Raw genomic sequence first — 6554 nt, forward strand, 5'->3', positions numbered from 1 at the left:
GGGTTCAGGGTGGGGGCGGTGGTCGTCGACGGTGGTGGGGCGGTGGTGTGGGGATCATCGGAGAAAAAGCTCGGCACGGGGAGGGGGGCCTAGAGGGATGGCAGGGCGGCGGCGGACCGGCGGTGGGGATTGTTTTCGAGGCGGGCGGGGAGGTGCACCACCGGCCGCGGGGGGCGGGGGGCGACTGTTTGGCCGGTGGTTGCTGGCGGCTCAAGGGGGTGGAGGTTGAAGATAAACTGCAGACCCTTGATTTCGTATCCAACGGCTGCAAAATTGACTGACCAGAGATGAAAAAGTCAGTCGACTGACGTGTAGCCTCACCTCTAGTGCGTTCAGTTTCAACAATAAAATTTAGTTTCGACAGCAAAATTCAGTTTTGACAGTTAAGTTCAATTTCGACAGTTAAATTCAGTTTCGACAGTTAAGTTCAGAGATGAGCAGCTGATGTATTTTACATCTAGCACTTTGTGGTTATGTATTTTACATCATCTATTGGAGATGCTATTAGAATTCCACTCAGGTTAACGTTGTCTCTCTTGTCCTGCTTAAGCCTCGGCGTTGTACAACTCACCGGAGCTGCTTCAATGAAGAAACCCTCCATCACAGCGGAGCAGTACCTCGGGCTCCATCTCCAGACGCCTAAGATCTTCCCCTCCTCCGACAGCCATGTCAGCCGGAGCATCCTCACCGGCCAACACAATCACGCTGAGATCGACATGGCTTCGCCAAAGAGATTGTACACTTGTTGCATCTCTTTTTTACTCTACATGTTATATATATTGTCCACTGAGCACACGGAGTAATGGGAAATACGATTATTTTATCCTACTATATGAAAAGCAGTGAGGTACCAGGCAACTTAGCTATCCGTGATGGACTCTCTTGAACGACATCATTATTTATCTCTGCGCGTTTGAGCTGTGCATTTGTCGATGGCCCTAGGAGCTGAGCTAGTAGGGCAGTGGCCTGGGTCCAAAGTAATAGATGTAGCACAAAAACATTTCTTTAGTGTAGGCTTTTCCTTGCTCAAGCCTGCCTGCTAGAATCGCCAGTGCTTGAAAGGAAAAGTGAATGAAAAACATAGGAATTGGAAAGTTTCCTATGATACTACTTTTCATGAATTTGGTGCAAAGGAATGGAGCAAAGAAAAACTGTAGGATTTGTTCCTTTAGTGTCTCCTTGAAAGAAAAATCGTAGGAATTTTAATTTTCACTTGTCCTCCTTTTCAAATTCCTATTCATGAAGCACAAGACTAAGATATAGTAGCATAATAGCATTATAACCGTACATTTTCTTGTGGTTTGACTTAATCTCATCATGCTTCTTTGCATCATGTGTTTTTCCAATTCTTGTGAACCAAACACCTAGATTGGCAGAAATCCCGTGTTTTTAAATTATCTACTTTGCACGCGCATTCTTATCTTATTCCTGTCTATTTCCTATCCCTGCATTGTTAGAATCCTCAAATTCAAACAAGCTCTTACACAATTACTTCTGTTACAGATATGTGTCAAAGAAAACCTTGTGTGGTTTTTCCTGCTCCTGCGGTGATGTGTTCCACCCCAGCTCAGCTGCTCCAACGATGGAAGGGTTCACCACAGCAGGGATCCGCTCTCCAGACTGTCTTTCGCCGCCTTAGATCTTCTTCCCCGTCGTCGGCAGCCACGACAACTACATTACCATCATCAACAGAGCAGAGACCTTGAGGACTACATGGGTCCGCAAGAAAGGTCACACTCTTCCGTGTCTGCTTATGTTATGCATCGCTTAATATGATGACATGATACTTTATCATCGTGTTCACCTATTAGACTTCGAGTCATGTCCAAACTTATGCTGAAACTTGAGTTTTTAAATGGTTATGGGGTACATATTGGGGCAGCAATCAGTAGTATCTGTCTACTATCTGGTTAATCTCGGGTGTCTACTATGAGTTCCATGTTGAGTGCAAACAAACATTGAAGGAGCCATTATCTGTATTTTTTAACTAAATCTATTATCTGCCTGCTATCATTGATTTTGGGTCTATCCACAGTTTGCTACCATCACTCTGGATTTATGCATGCACTCCTTACATAAACTCACTATGTTTTATTTCTATCCATGCCAGTTATTGTACACAATGAAACTGAACATGTAGAGCAAAAGAGACGAGCCTTGCGTGGCAATAAAAATTTCGTGCAGACGTCGCTCCATGGTGCGTGCAAAGGCAGCCCCCCTCCACCCATTTCGGATCGTAATCAAGAGGAAGATGACTGTTCTGAGGGGGATTCAGAAGCAGAAGACCACTCCTATTTACCCCGTGAGGTCCTCGTTCTAACTTGGCATGCTGATGTTGGTAATATCATGCATATGGTGCCTTGCATTGCTTACTGTATACATCAAAGATGCCATCTGCTTAGTTTAGACATGCTTTGTGCCAATGTCATCAGTTTAGTTTCTTTATCGTATACTAGGAAAATGGGCCTTGCGTTGCAACGGGGATACAACCATGTCATGGTTGACACCCTTTTTCCGTACCAGGGATCCATATTAGCCCGCAATGAAGCCCGACTGTCCACACGACCATAGGGAATTGCAATCTCGAGAAGGTCCGGAATCGATCAACCCCAATGCAACCCATGGCGTGCTACTACTCGCCGATTCAGCCTATGGGAGAACATGAATGCGTGGTGGTGTGAGGCAAGTGTCCTTGCAGAGGCCTAGCTATGCGAGTCGAGGCAAGCGGGTCGGCCGATGGCACCGTCATTGCATGTGTGTCACTATGGAAAAAAGGTATTTTTCAAGTTTATATCCTGAAGGGGACATTCAAATGAGAATGATGTGGATCACATACCCATGCCATTGTGTCTGAAGTTTCCATTTATTCAGGACAGCGTAGGAACACATTCAATAACGAAATATAATCTAATTAGTAGTAAGGCACTTGGTATCAACAGTTTGTGTTTTTCTCCAAGTAGCACGGAAACACATCCCATAACCATAATATAATAGGTGGTAATCAATAGTAAGGCAATAGTTTGATTACTGTCAATTCTCCATGTTCTTCTTACCTTACACAACACGAACATTTTTAAAGCTTCAAGAGATGATAACCTTCTTTTAGATAATGATACTCGGCAAATTTCATAAAGCTTCTTGGTTGCAGCCATTGAACCGATCAACCGAAGGGCTTATATAAGTTAATAAATAAGTCTCAACCCCGAGAAGAATTCACTTTGAACATATTTCTCTGAGATAGGATAGAACAATCCTTAGATTTAACTTGTGACTAATTTGTGAAAGGATAGAATTCACTTTGAAAACATTTCTCTATGCAGTAAAGGCAAAATTAACATCAGCAAAATTAGCAAATGCACACACTCAGCATTTAACTTGTGACTAATTTGTGAAAGGAAATGAAAAGACCACTCGTCCTCCTTCCTCTCACATTAACTTCAGGTACCTAACAACCACCAATCTTTGAATAATCATTCTGAATTAATACAGAATTACAGATCAAACTGAAAACATGAAGAGCAATGGTGTTGTCGCTGCTGAGCATGACATCTCCTGTTCTTTTGTGTTTCGCAGTCTACTTGTGCCTACTTCTTCCTTGAAATAGAAATTTCTCAGTATGGCTCTATGTATGACTAATAGAATGCAGTAGCCAGTAAAAAGTGTCAGTAATTAACCACAGTGTTCGCTAAGAAAAAGTAATTAGTCATGGACTCTCTCCATTAAGTCTCCATCATGTGTGTCAAATTCCTGAACATGAAGCCTGTCCGCCTGTACCTCAAAAAATAGCTGGAACACAGGTCAGTCAAATTTAAGAGAGATGGTGATGAGCTTCCTAGACTTGAACTTCGCCTATGGCGTGTTGGAGATCCCACAGCTGGAGCTCAACGACTCTAGCAAGTCGCTATTTTGGAATGTGATTGCGTTCGAGCAGACGTACACATACCTGAATATTATCTTCTATGATTCTGAAAATCTTCACAGGAAAGGGTTAATGACATACAAACAATTTTCCTCCATTCTTGGAGAGAATGCTAATCAGACTCTCATACTGAGAAACCATCTTCAGGTTTATTTTCTTCATAATCTGCTTCATCCGCCTATATTGATAAAGGATGACCAGCAGCTGCATTCACCTCAACATAACTGAGAAGAGAAATATTTTTATGGTAGAGGAGACAAATAATGACTGATAGAAACCTACCCAATCATGAATAGCTCATATTAGCTATTTATAATTTATATACTGCTGTCAAAAATCATAATTTGAACAAAAAATAACTTCACGCAATATTGTATCACAACGGATTGCTCTAGGTCCATCAACGAATTTCAGATTTAGGACCATTCTTTCTACCGAAAGTCAGCCACAAGACTGGGCATCAATTTATGCCAAGAATGTATATACAACATTGATAGATTAATCTAAAGAAATAATTTACTACAAAGTGCATGCAGTTTATAGCCAGAAAGCTATATAAAAGTTAGAGGACACACCAAATGCTAGACAAAATGAAGAGCGGTGAAATTCTAACAATTTGCAAGCATCCGGAATTGGTCCCTAGTCAACATGAACTTAGTAATTCTATAATTTCAAAAATCCAGGATAGTCTGCTGTAGCGAGAATAGTAAAAGGAACTTGGATTATTCTTGTAATGTTACCATACGTTCAATTCTTCTAGAAATTGGCTACGAGAGACACAATCACCAAGCAACAATTAAAAAGGAATTATTTATATGCAAGTATAATATATATTTAATGGCTCTTGCACAATTAACTTGGTTGCCCAAAGAATACATAGTAGAGACTATATATGCTGAAGAAACCATGAGCATCGAGATGGTATATCTTATTGAAAATTCGCATTGTGGGGTTCAGTCTGGATATAAATTCTTCTATTACGGCATCGTTGCTCATCAGGCTCTATACTTTATCAAGACAATGCATAGGGAAAAAAAATCAAAAGCATAGCCATACATACGCACCACAAAATGTAGTACTGCAAGCTAGCACAAGTGTATGTTACTGATAGAATGCCAAACATATGCATCTCCGTCAGGCACTTGTCCTAGTAAAGAGAGAAAAGGGGAAACTGAATTAGTTTACTCTAACATTTAAACATTGAAAATAAGAGGGAAAACTGAGATACAGTCACCACCTCATTTATGAGGTTAATTATACATGAGAAACCACTATATCCATACATCTCCAGCGGCTGCAGACGACCCTCATGCAGGAGCAAGGGAATCAAGCTCATCGAAGAAAATTACTCATGGGAATGCTGATCAAGCCTGAAATTGATAGTGAAAACTAAAAACCTGAGTATATGTGGATATTTCATGGCAATTATATGGCTTGTGCAGATGGCTATACCTTCTGAAAGAGGTCCCTGATATTCTTCTCCGATTCTCCAACATATATGTTTATCAGTTCTGGACCATTTACTTCTGTTGCTCTTAGTAGGCACCACCACAGCTTTCAGCCACAATCTTCATCATCGTCCCCGTCCAAGCAACATGACCATGATACCCATTATATACATGCATGCGTGCCCACATCCAGCAACCAGGCTCAGAAACTGCCTACACCTAGCGTCAGCTGACCAAACCACCCAGTGCAGAACACGCATCAGACAATACCATACGGTTCCTAGCCCACGCCATAGCCAAATCTAAGCCAATGGAGTGGCGGTAGTTGGTGTCGCTGTAGTGGTGTGGAACTGACGCGGTGGCCACCAGGACGATGGTTCAGTGATCCGGCAACGAGCGCTCGCCTGATTTGGTATAGGCGCGCGCGTCCACACCGAGGGGGAGGGAGGGAGAGAGAGATGGGGATAGTACCAAATCCAAAGCAGGCACCCAAGCTGCGAGAAAACCATCGACGGCGACTCAGATCCCGGCCAGCCCGAGCAAGCCCTCGACAAGAACGCACCACGGGCCCTGCCGCTCTGTCCCCAAGCCTGAACGGCCACGCAGGACTCCCACGCCGGCGGCAGCAATGAGGGCCCTCCAAGCCGATGCACGATCTGACACGGGGGGAGGGGCTGGCCCCAAGGAGCGGGAACCCAGTGAGTCCGTCGGTCAGGAGCTGGGTGGCCCTCTCCATCATCGCCGCCGTTTGAGGAGGGACGCGATCATCGGCCACGGTGAGCGAGATGGGCGCGGCAGCCGAATTCGGACGGCGGATCATGGATACATGGGACGATGGTGCATCGATGGGAGAGAAGATGGGTGCAGCAACGCATCTAGGGAGAACTTTTTAATGTCTAGGGAGCAGGAGATGATATCGATTGAAGCAAATACGGGAAGGTAAAGTCGTGGTATCGGTCTGGGACTTCTTCCCGCAGCCTTTTCTTTTTTATACACGTTTGTAAATATGATTTTTAAATCAGCGGTCAATCTTTATTGTTTATCATAAAATCAACGGATATAAATAGATGACATATGAAGAACTATGAAAGCCTCCGTCCTTTAATATTAGGTAAAGATGTGAATCATACAATGCCATCTTATTTAGCCAGGCATCATATATGTGAATTTTTTAATGCCACCCTAGT

At 43.3% G+C, this 6554-nt stretch overlaps 1 long non-coding RNA gene across 2 annotated transcripts; it reads right to left on the reverse strand.

Annotated features, from left to right (window-relative positions):
- Positions 1-3292: 3292 nt before the first annotated feature.
- Positions 3293-6311, reverse strand: LOC123103304 (uncharacterized). Of its 2 annotated transcripts, XR_006449747.1 has the most exons (4): positions 5372-6311; positions 5157-5289; positions 4984-5066; positions 3293-4123 (listed from the first exon to the last, which is right to left on the reverse strand). It is a non-coding gene; the product is annotated as an uncharacterized lncRNA (long non-coding RNA). The 2 variants fall into 2 exon arrangements; XR_006449746.1 differs by having other exon boundaries at positions 3293-5066.
- Between the last annotated feature and the right edge of the window lie 243 nt (positions 6312-6554).

This window comes from Triticum aestivum, chromosome 5A (assembly GCF_018294505.1).
Source record: "Triticum aestivum cultivar Chinese Spring chromosome 5A, IWGSC CS RefSeq v2.1, whole genome shotgun sequence".
NCBI classification, from domain to species: domain Eukaryota; kingdom Viridiplantae; phylum Streptophyta; class Magnoliopsida; order Poales; family Poaceae; genus Triticum; species Triticum aestivum.